The sequence below is a fragment of the Calidris pugnax genome, unplaced genomic scaffold (genome assembly GCF_001431845.1).
Source record: "Calidris pugnax isolate Ruff unplaced genomic scaffold, ASM143184v1 scaffold337, whole genome shotgun sequence".
NCBI lineage: Eukaryota > Metazoa > Chordata > Aves > Charadriiformes > Scolopacidae > Calidris > Calidris pugnax.
Genome location: NW_015091098.1, coordinates 642,405 through 643,013, shown reverse-complemented (window position 1 = coordinate 643,013; position 609 = coordinate 642,405).

The window sequence follows — 609 nt, the reverse complement described above, 5'->3', positions numbered from 1 at the left end:
CCCCCCCCGGTGTTGGTTGGTGGCTCCACCAGGGGAGTGAAATCAGGGAAAGTCCATTTCCCTCCTGAGATTTACAGCAAATTTGGAAAGGGGGGATGGGGGGGCTGGAGGGGGGAAGAACTTGCTTCTTCCTCAACCTTCCTGAAGCTGGAGAAGCAAAACCGCTGCTGACCTGGGTGAAACTCCTCCTCCTGCCCCCCTGGTGGCTTTTTGCTGGGTCACCTTGCGAAAGGCGAAGGGTTGGAGGGAAAGGAAAGGGGTGTTGGGGTGTTGTGCCCCCCCCTACCCCCGATAAGGCGCTGGGTGACGGGGTTGGCTTCCGCTTCACGGGGAAGTGACACCCCCTGCGCCGCCGGAGCGGGGTTTGGTGGTTGCAGCTGCAACTGCTGAACCCACGTAGGGCTGATGTCACAGGAGTTTAGGTTGGATTTTGGGGTTTTTTTTATTTATTAAATGAGTAGAAGCTGGAATGAGCTGTTTCAGGGTGTCAAACCCCATCAAGGGTTTGCGTTTGGCCCAAGGAACCTCTCCTTATGTTTTCCTCAAACCCTTGGGTCTTGTGTGGTGCTCACTCCTGGGTGTAGGGTGGTGGCTTTGCTTGGTGGAGGG